This window comes from Aphelocoma coerulescens, chromosome 1A, assembly GCF_041296385.1.
Source record: "Aphelocoma coerulescens isolate FSJ_1873_10779 chromosome 1A, UR_Acoe_1.0, whole genome shotgun sequence".
NCBI lineage: Eukaryota > Metazoa > Chordata > Aves > Passeriformes > Corvidae > Aphelocoma > Aphelocoma coerulescens.
The window spans coordinates 67,301,929-67,318,703 of NC_091014.1; the positions used below are offsets into that span (position 1 = coordinate 67,301,929).

At 45.3% G+C, this 16,775-nt stretch overlaps 1 pseudogene; it reads left to right on the plus strand.

The window, feature by feature from the left end:
- The first annotated feature begins 8,061 nt into the window (after positions 1-8,061).
- Positions 8,062-15,838, plus strand: LOC138104482 (very long chain fatty acid elongase 4-like; annotated as a pseudogene).
- Positions 15,839-16,775: the final 937 nt, after the last annotated feature.

A 16,775-nucleotide genomic window follows, 5' to 3' on the forward strand; every position in this document is an offset into this window, starting at 1 on the left:
TTTGCAGACACGGGCAGGATAATGGCAGGAGCAGGCAAAATGGGAATAAAAGGTGAAGTGGAAAGAGCTGGGGACACATCACGGCCTGGTTGACCACCACATGTCAGCAACTTGCAGGCATAATTAGGGTGAAAGGTTTGATGATGAAAAGGAGCCATACTATTTTCTGTGGAGAGGTTTCTCCGGGTGTAAGGCAGGAACAGCAGGGATGAAAGCATGGTACCATCACAGAGGGATTTAGGTAAGTCTAATTCGGTGGAGACATCTTTGCAGAGGGAGGATGATATGGGTATTTGACACTGAACTGTGCCATAAATCAAGTCCCTCCTGATGGGAGAGAATTTTTTAAAATTCCTTGCAAGGAGTTTCAAAGATAAACAGAGACTTTTCCTTGAGTTTCAATGCTTCCAGATAGTTGTTTATTAAGTCTTATCAGAGGAACAGAGATACTAGCGTGACCCAGGTACAGCATAGAAGACAGAAGAGCAGGAGTGAGCCCCGTTATCAAGATTTACACAGCCTTTTAAAGATATTTTAACCAATAGTTACTAAAAATGTACATTATTTTCACTTTCCTACCAATTATTCAGTAACCCGGCCAGGAACTGCAGAATTCTCTATCCCATCATTCCAAACTACTTTTACTGCAGAACATGGAGTAGTAGAAGAAGGAGAAGAAGGTTTAGAGAACAACAACAGTCCTCCATTTTGATATTTTTTACTCTTATCTATTTACTACAAAGAGAAGCCCAAAACCTCTGAATTTTTCACCCTGTGACAATCTTACATAGTAGTCTATCACCTAATTCACACCACTGTATTTTCTAGTTCTTGTCTGGCTGTTGGTAAGTTTTTCCAAGGTTTGAAGCTAAAACAGTGTTGTTCAGGGGGGTAAGAACCCTGAAAAACAGGCAGAGAAATGTTCTTGGCACTCCGGGTTCCTACAGGTATTTACCAGGCAAACAAAAAAAAAAAGGAAGAGTTGTCTTAGACTTCCAGAATCCCCATGAGGCTGACAGATGTTGATGTGATAATTCAGAGCATCTGATTTTAAAAACAGAATACACATTATTTTCTTTCAACAGCAGCATTTCAATTAGAAGACCATCTTCTTTCCTACAGTGGGAACCCCAGACATTTGCAGGTGGCCTGCACAATGTTTGTACACCATTTAATGTCTCTCTTCAGCTTCTGAAGTAGCATCTGGTATGACTGGCATGTTTGATCAGCTGAGTGCACATAGTGGAGGAATATCAGAAAGTAGAGGGAAAAAAAAAAAGGAAAAATAATCCCTTTTCCAATGGCAGTGGATCTTCAGTGGCAAGTCCTGTCATGTACTCTCCAATAGGAACAGCTGGTCAGAATTAATTTCTCGGCTCAGTGCTGTTGGTGGATTTGTGTGGGAGTGAAATGGAAGAGGAGAGTTCTCAGAAGCAGTGAAGTATTCAAGTATTACTGAGAGACGGGTATGTGGAAATTCTGTATTCCCTTGGTTTGGGATGGAAAAACAAGAGACAGCAGTCATCAGCACTGTACTCTCATTAGAGGGGTACTGCACTAATTATAGCAGGAATTAAATCTGTGTTCTAACCATGGCTCCAGCATATTGGAAATGCCATGGGGTCTGGGTTTGGAGATCCACAGGCTGCTTCTGCTAGAGCCCTTGGACAATCAAGTTCATTCTGTGGTCTTTGTAGAGCTCTAGGACTAGAACAATATTCCTGGCATCCCTTGGATGTCTAAATGAAGGCTCATCACCTTCTCTTTCCTTTGGCTCCTCGCTCCTTTTATGCCAAGATCTTGGCGTAAAAGCCTTGTTGCTACCATGATGCCTAAGGTTTGGGGTTTGGGTGTTACTTTAGTAAGAGGTTGTTATTACCCAATTGATCAATACGTAATTTTAAGCTCATTTCTGGGAGGTTTTTGAATGACATTTGGCATCAGCATTAAGTCCCTTCTCCTTGCCAGTCCCAGTGCAACTTTGAAATAACACTGATTCAAGACATGCTGAAAGGACAGCAGATTTTGAGATGAGAGCCGAAGGTTTCTGAGTTCTCTAGGCCTAGGAGTTATTTGGGAATGCACTGTTGGATACAGAGCTATTTCAGGCTCCTACAGCCAAGACTGATGCTTGGTCACAAAAGCACATCACAAGAGAAGGTTCTTCTCTCAAAGAAGTGATCAGGTAGGTAGGCAAGGCTGACAAAAGGTGGGTCTAGAAGCAAAGAGGACTCAGTTCAGAGGCCTGTACATAGGCAGGTGTCCAGTGCACTGGAGATGCCTTAAGATAGCTCTGATATCCACGTGGATCTCACGGATATGGCACAGAACTTGCAGGAATCCTTTGCCTACCAGAACATTTGGAGCTCAGGTGAGATACCTTGAGGCACCCTGAGAGTCAGCCCATTCCTCTGTGTGGACAGCTGGATCAGCCTTAGAACTCCTTGTAGAGTTCATTAAGCCTTGCAGAAGTTCATTAGATGTAGACACCTAAATTTAGGGCTATTTCCAGATGATTCACACTCGAAATTACTGGCCCAAGGTCACAAAGACAACAGCCCCAGAGCCAGAAATACCCTAGTTTGCATCCAGATGGGTGGAACATGGCAGATTTGGCTCTCCACTCACTGCAGGTCACCTTCACCACCCTCCTGTGGGAGAGAAAAGGCTTGCTGCTCCTTTACAGCTCTGGGAACTGAGGCACGGAGAGGCCACATGACTTTTCTGAGACCCCCACGGATTAATTAAAGTGAAAAATCTGTACTGGTAAAATTAAAATACTGGGGTTTAAGACTGCAATTTACACGAGAGTTGATGCAGTCTCCCAGTCCTGTGCACAGAGACAGCCTGCTCAGTACCTCTGCCAAAAATTCCTCCCTGTAATCTGTTCTAAACCTTTCAAGGTCTGTGCAGTTGGTTGCATGGTGCATAACTGAGGCCATCAGGAAACAGAATCCCTGTGCCAGAAGCAGCTTCAGCTGCTTCACTGTGCCTCTTAAGGGCTTCTTTTTGCTCTAAATACATGTGAGTCTGGATTTTTTTCATGCACAAGACCTTTGTGGACTAGACCCAGATGTGCTGAAAAGTTTGGTGAGGTTTTCAGAGTGTTTTAGTAATGGCTGATTGCCACCTGAAACCACTGTATTTCCCCAGTAAGCTGGTAATTGCATATTAGCAAAACCAACTCAGCCATTCAGTTATTATTCTGAATATAATAGAATTATTATTCTATTGCTGTAAAAACATCTATTACTGTGTCCCCATTGTTGAGAGAGTACTCATAAAACCAGCTGTCATTTATTTCTGTTGTGAGCAGTTGTGGTTGTTGAAAAGCGTGAATTGGGGGAGATGACAGGAACCTCCCTCGGCAGTATATTCACAAAGATGCCATTTCAGGAGTTCAGGGCTTTCTCTGGAGGGCACTCTTGCCAAGGAGCAAGGTGCTTCATCTGCTGGAACTGTTGACAATCTCCTGCTTCGTGTGTTATCCCATAAGCAGCATGTTTAGCAAGAGTGCAGATGTAGATATGAGCTGAGCAAGAGATTTGCAGGTCTGTCACCTTCCTTCCTGTTCTCTGGCATCCTCAGCTCTGATATTTACCTCTCATTATCTGCATAAAAACCACTACATCTGAATCACTGCATGCATCAAACTCTTGAGCAGTTTGATCCACTTGAATTGCGCAGGAAGTGAATTTGATGCCATTCGGGTGTTCCAAGGGCCAGGTGGGTACAAGTTTTAGAAAGTATCCGGCCACATCCAATCTTTGAGTGTGTGCTGGTCATTAAGGTTGTGGTGCCTTAACTGGTTAGATATTCTTTGACCCAGCTTGAAAGTCCTGCTGCTATTACTTGGTATTTTGTTGATTTGAGGAGGTTGGTGATATCACGTCAAGGTTTGTTCTGCTGCACAAGGGATCAGAGAATTACAGAATGGTTTGAGTTGGAAGGGACCTTAGAGATCATCTTCTTCTTGACCCTGGGGAAGCGAAGCCTTTGGGGTGACCTCATTTTGGCCTTCTTGTCCCTGAAGGGAGCCCACAGGAAAGATGGAGAGAGACTCTTGACAAGGGCCTGGAGTGACAGGACAAGGGGCAATGGCTTCACACTGACAGAGAGCCGGTTCAGATTGGATATGAGGAAGAAATTGTTCCCTGTGTGGGTGCTGAGGTCGGGGCACAGGTTGCCCAGAGAAGCTCCCATCTCTGGAAGTGTTGAAGGCCAGGCTGGATGGGGTTCTGAGCACCCTGGGGTAGGAGAAGATGTCCCTGTGCATGGCCAGGAGTTGGAACTGATTGGTCTGTAAGGTCCCTTCCAACCCAAACCATTCTCTGATTCTGTGATCTGCCAAGTGTCTGCTGTGGGGTTCAGAGCAGCACCATGATGTAGCCTGGGTATCCAGATGAGAGTGGCTCCCTGCTCTTTGTCGTTCTCAAGTGTTAAAACCGGTCTCTTTTGGTAATTTGTGCTTTTAGTACAGCTTTGGTTGGAAGCAACAGCAGTCATAGGACCGAAGAGGAAAAGCTGCACAGTCTAGAAGCCCTCAGGATTGTTTTACTGCTGGTATTTGATAATGATTTTGTGGCAGCCACCTCTAGACTATGCTGGAGACAGGCCTGTCATTAGTTAAAATATTTCTTAATCTCTGATGGAGTTGGCTGAGCTGACACACACTGTATATAACTGAATTCCTTATTACTGTGCCTGTCATCCATGTTCCTGCAATACCCTTTTTTCTTGCCAAGTCACTGAATGAACAACCCAATTCACTTTGGCATCAGAGCTCCCCTAATACTATTTCAGTGAAGGAGCAATGTTGGGGTTTTTTTTCCTACTGAGTTCTTGCTGAAAATGAAAGCCCTGAGGCTTTTGTGTGTGGTTGCTGCAGAACTGCCCTCACAGTTGCCCTGACATTCATCAAAGGACACCCATTCCTGGAGTGTAAAAGTATCACGTTACTGGTGACATCTCTCCATCTGCCAGTCGTGCTAGTGAACATCTGCAACAGCACCACTGGGAATACTTCAGGAACAGGGAAGGCTTTAGAAAATAAAATATGTTTCATGGTATTAAAAAAAAAAAAAAATCCAGTTTATGTGAACAATAAAATAGTTTGCCCCAAATGAAATTTGTGAAAATTCACTGCAGGTGAATTTTTTTTCACCAGGGTAAAAAAAGTTTGATGGAAAAGTTTTGTGTCTGTAATTCTAAGTCTTATACATCAATATAAATAGCTCAACAAACATTACTTAAATTACCAAATAGTTATAAAAAAAAACATAGTCCCATCTACATGAGACAGATAGAAAGGACTGGTCTGGTTTATCACTTCCATCTATTCACACAGATAAATCACTGGACCTTTTTTAGGACTGGGGCACCAAAAATACAGAAATGAAACCTGCTGGTTCACAAGCAATTAGAAAACTTCAAGAAAGGGTCTTTATAGAAAGCTCTGGGAAAAAAAAAAAAAAAAGTGTGTAAAGTTCACTATAATTGTAAAGTTCACTATAATTGTTTCCCTGAACCTGAATCAGCAAAAACCCAATATGATACCAAAGGTCAGTCAAACCCTCTTCTAAACTGGATTGCCCTTCTAACCCCCTGACCCCCAAAATTCAAAACTTTCATCCTAAATCACTCTTCCCAAAAATATCTATTTAAATTCTTTCGTAGTTTCCATACATCATAGAAACTCAGTAGCTGTCCAGCAGCATCGGCACATGCTGTGTTTCAATGAAAAACTCCCAGCACATGATATGCCTAATTCCTAAAGCTGCTTTGAAAAGCTAATCTTTGGTGCTTTGCCCTTCAGACGGGTTTGTGATGGATCTGGTGACAGACCCAGTGCAATGGTATGAGAAATGGTGCTACCCTCGATTTTATTTGGAGTTTGCCCACTGGGAAAAGAAGAGGATGTATCCACACCCCAGATGACCAAGCAGAACCCCATCACTTGGCTTTGGGCTGTTTCTTGGAGGGTGGGGATCCAGGGTCCTGGTTCTGCACTGGTACCTCCACATGGCACCCAATCCCTGCGGCTCTCTGCATTGCCCTTGTGCAGTCGCTGGGCATCACTTGGTGTCACTGTCACACCCCATCCAGATATTTCCCTGTCTCATTAAAAACGGTAAATGTGACTCCCCCGGGAACACAGGCTGGATATGAGGGGGTGACTCCAGCTGAGTTTTCCCTGCCTTCCGTGCGTGAGTGAATGAGTGAGTGAGTTAGTAAGTGTTCCCACTCTTCTCTGCCCCCTCATTTGGTGGTCTGGACCGATTTGAGCACACAAAAAGCTTGCTGACAGCCCCTTGTGCTGGTCTGAAGGAGTGCTCTGAACAGACTGGTTTCCAGGCATGATCCCACATACTTTTACTGTCTGCAAAGCTGTCGTGGCATGTCCTGAAGAAACCTGCAGAAGAAATGCTGGCCCAGTTCCCACTTGGCCGGGCTGCTGAGCATGGCACTAAAGGTCAGTGGTTCACTCCTGGGGGATCCCAGTCCTCTGCATTCGTTTCCGGCCTCTTCCCAGTCCCCTAATCTGATAAACAGTGTAGGGAGAGGCAAGAGAGGGCGGCGGGGGAGGAGAACGTGCTGTAACCTCTTACTCTGGCAAAGTTGCGCGACAACCCCACGGTGCCTGCGGCTCGCGGTGCCGTTTTGGTGGCTGCCACTGGGAGACGGAACAAGAGGCATGAAGATCCACCACGGCTGTGGGAGACCCAGCAGGTGATGTACTCACCTGCCTTGTGGAGAAGAAAGCTGAGCGCAGTCTGCAGCTTCTTGTCTCGCTGCCTCTTCCTGCGCCGCGACCGGCTGGGGACACCCCCGGAGAGAGATGCTCGGAGGCAGCTGCGCTGCTGCGGTGAGTCCGCTCCTCCCTCCTGGCTTTTCCCGACGGTTTTGGGGGGGGAAGAAGGGAGGTGGAGTGAGCTGGAATGCGTGTGGATTGTTTGGGGGCATGTAACCGTATGAAATCCCTGCTGGTTTGACTCTGAGCCAGCTGATAATCACCGACTAATCTCGGTGCTGGCGGATTCCACCCGGATTACAAGGGCATGTGTCGCTGTGTCAGAATGGGTGTGACGCCTGCTGAGGGTCTCGGGCTTTGTGTCAGAGGAACACCCCAAAGAGGGGTTTGGGGCAGACTGCAAGGATGAACTGCAGGAGAGAAATTTGGGTATATGTCTGTCACCAACACGGTGTTGGGCGTGGATGTCACAGTCTGTGAGGAGGAGTCAAAGGAGAAAATGTGCTTTTCTCAATGCCAGCAGGAGATGAGCCTGGGAGGAAGCTGGTCCTGTGTATTTGCTAATGGAGAGAACTGGATCAGGTAGCACAAGCTGTTGAAACTAACTGTAGAAAAGTGTTTTCTAGGAGAACTTCCAAGTGCCATTGAAAACATCTTCCTGCTAAAGGACAGAAGGGAAGAGGAGGATCATCATAATATGTATGAGTATTCTATTTTACCTACTATATTACAGAATCTATACCAGATAAAACAAAGTTAGTGTATAAACCAGGGCCTCAGAAAGCCAAGTAACGAGCTCTGTTAACAGCTCTGGAGCTGCAGCAGTACTGAATGAATCCCTAGCTGCCTTCCAGCACTGGGAATATCCAAGAATACCTGCAGAAGGATGCAGTTATGACACCTGGTGTGTGTTCTCACGTGAATGTTGTGCCCACGCTGCTTTAGGAAAAAATGGCACGTGACTGATTTCCCAGTGGTGCTGGCAGTTCCCTCCTGGCTCTGGCAGATCATCACATGCAGCTGCTCAGAGCATTTTCTAGAGGTGAAATCTCCACGAAATATCAGCATCTAGAAATGAAATAATAAATTAGTTAAATTTATAAATGAATAAAATCTGGAAGTTAAATAGCTAATCATTGCAGGGCAGGGTTCTCTTTCTTCCTTTTTTAAAGGGGACTTTAATCCTGGTGTAAAAGTTAAATTTTCAGAAAGGAAACTATTGTCTTTTCATTAGCTGTAGTCCTGAGCCTTTGTCTAAGGAGCCTTCTCGTTCTAGACTCAGTTGAGTTAATTTCTTTCCAGAACTTGGGATGGCTTCAACTTGGCAGAAAACTCCAGGAATTCTACAACTGGAGAAAGTGGAGGTAGGTAGAGATGCTGTCTAAAATGGGAATTTCTGCATAAACAGCTTGCTCATGAAAACCAAACCTAGGAGGAATGCAATCCTTATAGTAGCCCACATTTTCTTCACTAGGCAGATTTCCACTTTTCCTTCTGCATGATCATGAACTTCCCTTAAGTCTTGAAACATATCCCAGGGACCCTCCCACTGGATCACAGCAAGGAATGAAAGGATGGGGGATTCCCCAGTGGGCTCTGTTGGGACCAGGAGCAATAAATGCTTGGTGTTGCCTGTTAAGCCTGGAATACTAAAGGAAGTGAATTTTTTTAAATGCATATTCATGTGTCATGGGAAAGCTTAGCTGAGCAAAGAGTTAATACTTTGGGGTTTAAACTCTTTGTGATGCTGGTAAAACCTATTATCAAATGAAATATTGACAGCAACCATCCTCAGGGCTTGAGATTTGACACTTTGCAGTGAGGAGACATCAGATCTTCAGTAGTTAGAGGCTCAATTTGGTCCTGTTGTATCTCTGGGTGTAAAGAAAAGCCACACAATGCCATGAAGGTAGAAGAGCAGGCCTGCATGGTGGCTTTGGCAGGAGGAGGACATGGGGCATAATGCTCAGACTGTAAACGTTTCAGGACTTGAATTTCACAAGAGAGTGTAAATTGGGATTCAGGACTTCTGATAAACTGTTAAATCCAGAAATGGAATATCAAAGAGCTCCTGACACAGCCCAAAGTAGCCATAGTAAAGAACTGAACGGTTTAGAAGGGATGGGGATTAACAGAGTTGTCCAGACTGGTGTGGCATTTATAAAAAAATGAGGGAGTTTGGCAGAGCAGTGATCACATGGGGAACAGGAAAGGAAAGCATGAATGGCACCTGGGACGTTTTTGCTGATATAACATATCCTGGGTGATAGAGCAGGATTAGGAGGAGGTGGCATGGCAGAAAATCTGTTGAGTTTCCCTTTGCTGTAGGACTGAAGAGCCATTCCAGCAGGGGTAAGTGTTTTGGCATTTCCCAGTGAATTCATGCTTTTTAAGAGAGTCTGCTGTCTGAGCAGGTATAAAAATGAAGGAGTGGAGAATTTCAGATGTCCTGAGGATTGTAAGGAAGTAACACCAGTGATTGAAACACTTACTATTTAGCTGTAAAGATTTACACCCCTGAAGAGCCACTGTTGCTTTGGCTGCTCGTGTGCCTCCCTGCACAGTGTCTGGGATCGCTCCTTTTGCCCAGGGAGGGCTCCAGCTCATCCCAGGAATGATCTGCCTTCCAGCACTGCAGTCCATACCCAAAAATTGTGCTAAAACCTTTGTGCTGAAGCCTTTTGGCTGAGTCACAGCAGAAGGACGGTGGTGCAGCTTTGCAAAGACACAGAGACACCAATTTTCTTTCTGCCACCGAGCGCGCTGAAGGGAAGTAATTAAACATAATTAAATATATCCACCCTGCAGTGTGTGGTGGTGCCAGCTGTGGCTGTGTGTTTTGCTTCCCAGGTCCAAGGACAGACCCGTGGCCACTGGTCTACTCCTCACTTCCACCTCTCTGTGGTGGCACTGGGGCCCTCCTACACGCAGCAGCAGAGGCGGCTGGAGCTGCGGGCTCTGCTGGTCGCCTACAACCTGGCCATGGTGGCATTATCCAGCTACATGTTCTTCGAGGTGAGGAGGCAGGATTGGCTCCTAGGTAAGCACCTGGGAAGGGTTTGAATTCCAGAGCCTCCAGATTCCAGGTTTGGAACAGCTTTTGCTGATGGACTCTGCTGAAGGGAGTGGGAGCTGGCTTGGACATGTCCCGTGTTTTGCCACAAGAGGAGCACTATTGCCCTGCTGTACTTTATTTCCTCCCATCTCTCAATCCTCCTGCCATTCATGAAATTAACACGGGATTTCATTCATCCTGAATGAATGAATTGCAAGCTGAGATCTCCCCATTAGGCACAGTGTGTGTGGAGGATGTGGAATGGCCTCATTTTCTTCGAGTCTGGCTGGTGATAGATCCATCTCTGAGGATGAGAACCACTGATCTAGTGGAAGGTGTCCCTCCCCAAGGCAGGGGGGTGGGACTAGATGATCCTTAAAGTCCCTTCCAACCCCTTAACATTCTATGATTTTCCAAAGCTGGCAGTTCTCTCCAGGAGTGCCAAGCACTCTCTGTCTTCCTGCTGCTGAGAGTGTAAAGAATGGCTTTTTCTGCTTGTTTTTATGCATAAGCCTTTCCACAAGCCTGCCCCCCTAGTTTATGTAGGCCACTGAAAACTCTTAGAGGGAACATGGCCAAATAGGTTTCAAAAACATTCTGGTGTCAACAAATATGCCATTTTAGTTTGTATCACAAGCATTACGTTAACATGGATTGCTTTTGGTTTGTTTGTTTGTTTGTTTGTTTTTGAACAAATGCTGCTCCATCTGAGGACAGGTGTGAAAATTGCTTTTCTGTGCTTGGTTGTTCAGTTATACTGGTTACTTGGTCCAGTTTTTGGCTTTCCAATGAACAGGCAAATGCAACCAGCCAAAACAGAACAGCCTCAGATGTTTGCAAAGGAGAACAGTGTCTTCTCAGAGAGACTTAGAAGCCAAGAATTCACTATTCCTGCTGAAGTAGTTTTAAGCCCTCCAGTGTTTACACAAAGAGTTACAAATCTTCCCAGGCCAAATTTGCCTTTTGAGATTCCAACCAGGATGTGAAGTACTTTGTTTTAAGTTTTTATTTTTTTTTCATGGATTTTCTGTCAGTGACTATTAAACTGAGACCCTGCTACCTCAGCATTAATGTGCCCATCTTTTTTGGAACAGATGGCATTGAACAGAAAATTGATTTCTATTTGCTTTTTGTTTGTTTCAGGTTCTGGTCATTCAGTCTTGGCCAGCTACAGGTACCTGTGCCAGGCAGTGGATTACAGGCGGAGTGAGCTGGGAATGAGGGTACAGTTCTGGAAAAAGCTTGCCTTAGGCCCTGCCCTCCCGTGCCTATGCAGATTCTTTTGCTCATAAATAGCAATTTGCATGGCTAAGAAGGCTTTGACTCCAGTTTGTTGTTGCCTGTAAATCTGTTCCACTAAAGTGTCTGCTTCAACAGTTGTTGCATTTTGCTTTAGTTCTCTAAAATTAGTCATCTCAGTCAACGCAGCCATCTAAGTTTGCTCTCTGATCACTGCAGAGAAGGTGATTTTACCAGCTGAAGTATCAATATTGCAAACTACCTCTGAAATAGATGTGATTCTTTGCATGCATTGTAAGGATTCTGATCGATTCCAACAAGAAAACCAATTTTTATATCCTCTGCTTTGCATGACAGAAATCTTCCTCAACACTTCTTTTAGCAGAGGAGTTTAGCTAAAACTATTCCTTGCTTATCACAGGGGGTTGAGTCCCACCAGCTTCAGCTTTCCAAAAATTCTGCATGAGTTTTTTCTGTTTGAATTTGGAGTTACAGTGTCTTGCTTTGAGCAGATGCAAGCATCATATTATCTTTTCAGTTTTTCAGACACTTGCCGTCTGGAAGGAAAAAACCAAAACAAAACAGAAAAACGAAAAGAACCCCTTAATTTCCCCCCCTTGCTGCAGACCCCGGGTGGGCAGGGATACAGCGTATGGTTGGAAATGTGCTGGTTTGGGGTAAAACCAGCGCCGTGCCCTGCGCTGCCCAGCAGATGGCAAGAGTGTGTTGGTGGTTCTCCTCCAAAGCCATCGAGCTGCTGGATGCGGTAAGGAGGGCGCAGCTCCTCAGCGGCACGGGGGCTGGAAACAGATATTTCCTTGTCAGAAAGGGGCAGCGTGCCGGAACTGATGTCCTGGGCTGATCCTGTATTGATTCGCTGCTTGTGTCCATGCCGGTGGCTACGCACACTCCGTCCCCAGCACCCTTCCTGAGGCTGGGTACAGTGCTAGGGGAGAGGCTTTAACCTGCCTGCTACCAGGTGGGCTCCCAAAATTGTAGCTGCTGGTGCCACACGGGTTCTGCCATTGCCTGGCTGGCTGATTAACAGTGGTCAGTGGGGCAGGAAAGGAGCTGCGAGGGGACAAGTCCTGGCATCTCTGCTGCCACAGTTATCCCGGAACTGTGCACTAAAGGTTTGTGTCCCGTGGGGAATTGAAAGCCCACCTCTTTAGAGCTTGTGTTCAGGTCTCCTCCTGCACTATAAATGAGCTAAATGACTGGACAAGGTCTCTGCTTGGCCAGCAGGAGAAAGCTGTGTCCTAGCCTAAAACTTCACCCTTTGAGGTGTAAGTTGACAACACACTGGAATGTGAATAAACATGTGGATCCTTCCTAGGCTGTTGCCAGTGGTTTGGCCAATCCCCTGTCTGTTTGCATCAGCAACAAAATCAGCTTTTTGCCAGTCCTGAGTGCCTGAAAAGCAGATTCACTTTTTGTTGTGTGTGTGTGAAATACACTGACCTGACGTATTCATCTGGCAAAACCATTCTCTTTGCTAATGCAAATTCCAGGAGGGTTTGGCCATTCAACAGGGGCTTTTCTGTGGGTGACTGTCTGGTAGCAGTAAACATAAAACCTATATGCTGAAAAGGACCAGACCCAAGCAGCTGCAAATTGTATGGAAGCTCAGTCAGAGTCTCAGATGTGTCCTCTTTGGACTTTGGGACCTCAATCCAGACATAAAAATATTTGGGGCTTTGCGGAAGAAATTCTGTCTTCCAGTTCCTCCTGTAAGTTCTGTTGCATCTGTTGAGTTTCACCAGTTTTTATCAACAGCAGAGGAAATGGGTTTGGGAGATTTGCACTCATCATTAGCTATTTTTATAACTTTTTACTGTGAAATTTTTGTATAAACACATCAACTCAAGGTTCTCCTCTGCCTGGCTTCTTTCAGGTTTTAATTCTGCGCAAGAAACAAGAGCAGGTGACTTTTCTGCACGTGTACCATCATGGCTCTATGCTCTTCAGCTGGTGGTCAGGGGTCAAATACGTACCTGGAGGACAAGGTATGCTTCTAAGAAATGCTGCTGAAAGAAAACCTTGTGTTTCAGGGCTTTTTTGGGCTGTGGAGGTAGCATTAACAGTGCAGATGGGCTGAGTGGCAGGTAGGAAGCTCACCTGCTTCCAGAGGTGTGAAAAACATGTGCATTTCAGCTGATCCATCTGCTCAGCTCTTGGGGCTGTTTAGGCTGCCATGTTCACTGCCTCACCCAGAATGAGAGTGCTCCAACAGAATGGGTCCAAACAGAAAAAAAATAACATCCCAGAGGAGGTCTGTGTATATCTCCTCCCAGAGCAGTGCTCCCTCACTCCCCAGGCAGAGGCCCTGGGGCAGCAGCCCAGGTCCTGGCTCCCTGTTTCCTGCTCTGGCTGTGCCCCTGTCTGGGCTGTATCCAGACCACTGCCCCCTTTTGCTCAACTGGAAGAGAAACATCTGAGTACTAAGCCACACTAGGTAGGCCCTATACAAGATGCTGGAGCATTCTTTTTTGGAAGTCATTTTGGCTACACGAGCCTGACACCAGAATGGTATGAAATGCTTAGGTCAGAAGATCAAAAAGTTTCTCCTCTGCCTTTGAAGCTCTTCTCTGTCTCTGAACACTTGGTATGGGACGGGTATATTGTGGATGCCCAACCCTGGCAGTGTTCAAGGCCAGATTGGATGGGGCTTTGGGCAATTCCAGCAGGACATAGGCCCTGGGGGCTGGAGCTAATGGCCTTTAAGATCCCTTCCAACCCAAACCCATATGCTGAAGGAAGGGAGAAGCTGACGTGCTTCCACGGCAGAGCCCAGATGGAATGTTCATGCACAGGGGTGGATGGGATGTGTTTTGGAAGCATCATCACAGTGGCTGTGAGCCCTTCACAGGGTTAGCCTGGAATGGGTCATGTGTCTTGTTCACCCTCACCCCTTCACTCCTCAGCCTTCTTTACTGGGATGCTGAACTCCTTTGTCCACATCTTCATGAACGACCACTGCGCCCTGGCCAGCCTTGGACTGTGGAAGCGCCAGCACACGTGGTGGAAGCATTACCTGACCATCCTGCAGCTGGTAATTAGCTCCAAGTGTTCATCCCTGCCCTCCCATGGGTCAGGTGTGATGGCCCCTGCTGTCTGTCCCCTCACTGGCTCAGTCTCTGCTTGCTGCCCACAGACAGCAGCACATCCCTAGGTGCCCTCATGTGCCACTGTCAGAGGTGAAGCCGCTGGTGACCTGCTCCAAATGTTGCTTTCACAAGACTTATCAAGAGGCCTTCAGTGACCATACCAAACCAATTATCCACAGCTTTGTTGTGGGAAGGGGAGAGAAAACTTAGCAATTGGATTCCTCCTTTCTGTGTTGTCTATGGAACACTGAAAACAGAGCTTGATGTTGAGAGGTGGGGGCAGTGATTCAGGGAAACTTTGGATTCTGAGTAGGGCAGCAGACCAGGGAGCCTTCCTTCAGTTCCTTCTGAAAGGAAGAATGTCTCTAACTGTAGGCAAACAGGTGAGTTGAAGAGAAATTTGTGAGTTTTACTCTTTCTCTAGAAAATCCCTTTGGATTTTCTTTCCCTCATCTCTGACGAAGTTACAGATCCTGAAAACCCTGTGATTTTTCAAAGATACAGCATAATGCAATGATCCAGACAAGGACAATGGGTGTAGGAGAGTTTTTTTCCACTCAAAGAGAGGCTTTGCAAACCAAAAGTATGCAGTTACAAGGGAAGAGGATATGTGTAAAGTAGTGGTGCAGTGAAGGCTGCTCCAGAATTCTCCCTTAGCCTGTGTGGCAAAGCAGAACAAGAAAGCATTGCATTGAATAAAAGGGTATTTGTAATGCAAATTATAGCACAGGAAAAAAAATTATTTAACAGCTTTTTGGTAGGTAGAACTCATTGCTTCGGTGATTTAGTAAAATACAAAAAAAAAAGGACTAATGTTTAATGTTTAAATGAATAAAGGTCGTATCTGTAGTTCCTTTCTGCAAGCTAAAATACAAATCAAATTAATTCTGGATATAATAACCTGATTACCACTGAGGAAGAGGAATCTCCCACCTTCAGTTTCCATATTCCAACATCTCAGTTACTGCACTGTGGCAGAGAAATGGGCGAAGGGCAGGAGAAGCTGGATTTGTTCAACCTCCAGGTTCGATGGGCATCTTTCCTGGTGGGAAAACACTGCTGGGCTTGAAAAGCAGGTTCTCAGGGATGTCAGGAGAGGCAAGCAGGTGATCCTCTGGATTGAGAACACTGCTAGGATGTTGTGAGAGTTGTGATGGTCTCAGTGGCCAGCTGAGGTGTATCTCATGTAGGTTCCCTAATCTGGCTGCTTCTTTTTTCCACCTCTTCCAGTGCCAGTTTGTGGCCATTGCTGCTCATTCTTCCTACAACCTCTTCACAGAGTGCCTGTACCCTGATGGCTTCAACACCACAGTTTTCCTCTACATCCTGGCTCTCTTCATACACTTCTACTATTGGACCTTTGTTAGGGGAAAGCAGGAAAAGCTGACTTAAAGGAAATCAAAGAGGACAGTGAGCACAGTCTGATGAACATGCACATTATCTGCTGCTTGTGGTGTGGTTTCAGGAAGAAAATGTATTTGGGGAGTGTGTGTGAGGATCATGTCTTGCCTTCAAATATGCCAGGTTAGGGAGAAGAAAGGAATGATGTAAACTCAGGGATTAAGGAACTGAGGAGCACAATTAAGTTGAGGCCAAGCTAAGCCAAATCATCACCAGCATAGGAGGCTTTGGGACATTTCCAAGATAAGGTCTTTTTCCCTTCCATCTTTAACTCAGTGTCCAAGGTCTAGCCACAACTCCTTGCCTAGTTTCTTAGGCTATTCAGGGTTTCTTTGCATCCATAATACTATCTCAGCTTGGTGTTGCAGATCAGGCAGGGTCGTGTGCCTCCAGCCTGGAAATCAATGTCCAGGTAGCAGCAGCAGCAGCCAGGAATCCACAGGGACTGCAGGATGCACTCACCTGTACACTGCATCCCACCCTGACCTGCTAAGGAAGCTCCTACTAGGACTGGGGTGGTCCTGATGGATTAACTTCATATCAGTATAAGCAGGAAGGAAATTGGGCTTTATGTTGTCTGGCTGGACAGGTGTCTTCACTGTTCTGAAGCTAAAGAAGGCATTATTATTTCATCCTAATAAGAAACTAGTGCAGTGAGAGTTACCATGTCCCATTTTCTGGAATGCTTGTTTGCCCTTGGTTGCTCTCATAACAATAGAGGATTTTAATGCATGAAGATACTTGGTATTGCTCCTTATAGATGCCACAATTGAACTAAAAAGAATAGATTAATGTTCCCTATTAATAACTTTTTTCCTCCAATTTGTTTTTATTTTTAATACTGCTATTTTAAAATTTTGCTTCTCGTCAAACATAAAGAATTTAACAACACCATAAGCAACTACCTCCACTTCCTAATCATATAAAAATCAATACAAAATTTATAAAATCAATTCATTGGCTAGTGCAAAGCTGCATAGCTCCATTGACTTTAACACATCACTAGTTGGCTTCTTTTATTGCTCCTAAATCAACTACAACAAGAACTTGGCACTTATATTCACCTGCAGATTGTTAAATACTGTTAAAGTTTTGATGTTGTAGTGCTTTGAAAATCCTAATTAAACTACAAAGTGATAATTATTGATTGAATTCTGCTCAGTTGATTAAAACACTACATCTGAATGTATTAGAGAGTAGTGGTATTTTGTGAAACACAAAG